The sequence below is a fragment of the Mastomys coucha genome, unplaced genomic scaffold (assembly GCF_008632895.1).
Source record: "Mastomys coucha isolate ucsf_1 unplaced genomic scaffold, UCSF_Mcou_1 pScaffold23, whole genome shotgun sequence".
NCBI lineage: Eukaryota > Metazoa > Chordata > Mammalia > Rodentia > Muridae > Mastomys > Mastomys coucha.
The window spans coordinates 49750224-49751413 of NW_022196906.1; the positions used below are offsets into that span (position 1 = coordinate 49750224).

The 1190-nt window shown below is 34.8% G+C and overlaps 2 protein-coding genes and 1 non-coding gene across 7 annotated transcripts in view; 1 reads left to right on the forward strand and 2 right to left on the reverse strand.

Moving 5' to 3' along the window:
• Nucleotides 1-1190, forward strand: part of Isl2 (ISL LIM homeobox 2) — a 329789-nt gene that overhangs the window by 109254 nt on the left and 219345 nt on the right. The gene's annotated exons all lie outside the window — the stretch shown is intronic.
• The window catches only part of Scaper (S-phase cyclin A associated protein in the ER), a 498868-nt gene that overhangs the window by 98679 nt on the left and 398999 nt on the right, over nt 1-1190 (reverse strand). The gene's annotated exons all lie outside the window — the stretch shown is intronic.
• Nucleotides 927-1042, reverse strand: LOC116073990. Its single transcript, XR_004111986.1, has one exon. It is a non-coding gene; the product is annotated as a U5 spliceosomal RNA (small nuclear RNA).

Genomic DNA, 1190 nt, shown 5'->3' on the forward strand with positions numbered 1-1190 from the left:
GTGAGAAGTCTTTTTTGTAAACTACTGGAGAAAGGCTCCAGATTATTTAAACACAAAAATTGACAGGTAGATTCTATACAAAAAAGAATCTGGAGAATGCTTCTATGTCTGATACCCAAGTCAAACACTACTGAACTGGCCTAAACAAGCAAAACAAATCCAGAATGTGACCAGGCATGATATGCCTCACCTTGAATGTGACTGTGGGCTTTACAAACAGTAGCTTCCAACTCTTAGAGTAGAGTCTGGATACCCCTGCTTTATTCATTAGTTCTAGGGTAAGGGTTTGTTTTGGCTTTGGGCCTCAGTCACCTAATGAAGTCTGGGAGCAAATACCTGCTTGCTCCTTTCATATTTGCTGATTTGGTAAAATGTGTAAAAGGAACTGAATGTTTTTAAGGTTTTCAAGCATACTGCCAAATTCACACTGGCTTCCAGAAAAAAAAATTATACCAATTTTTACTATGAGAAAGGCACCTTCCCCACACTTTATGTTATGGCTAATACTGGCTACATCTTCATAAATTTGATAGCAAAATAAATGTTACTCTGTTTTTACTTTTGTTTTTAAAATAATCATATAACACACAACATAACATGTTTTTTATTGGCATATTCCCACATGGTTGTTCTGTGAGCCTGAGTGCATGCTTGTACTATTCTACCCCTGCTGGTCAATGTCCTTTTTTGCTCTCACACAACACATGCTCTATTACACATCCCATGAAACTGCTCCTCCTCATGGGCCCCTTTCTAGTTTCAGGATTTATACACATTCACATATTCATATGTAAAGCCAGTGTCCACAAATAAAAGAAATATGCAATGTTTGTCTTTCTGAGTCTGGACTTTACTTAATATAACAATATTCAGATCAATTAAGTTTTGAGCAATTTTTTTTCTTTCTTTCTTTTTTTTTTTTTAGTAGCCTTGCCGGAACAAGGCCTCAAAAAATTGGTTTAAGACTCAGAGTTGTTCCTCTCCACGGAAATCTTTAGTAAAAGGCGAAAGATTTACACGATCTGAAGAGAAACCAGAGTATAGTTTTGAGCAATTTTAATGTTTAATTTTTCTTGATGGTCTAATAAAATGCATAGTGTATAATATGTACGTACTATATTTTCTTTGCCCATTTATTAGCTGATGAAAATCTATGCTGATTTCCTTGTTTCTTGTTTTTTTTTTTTTTT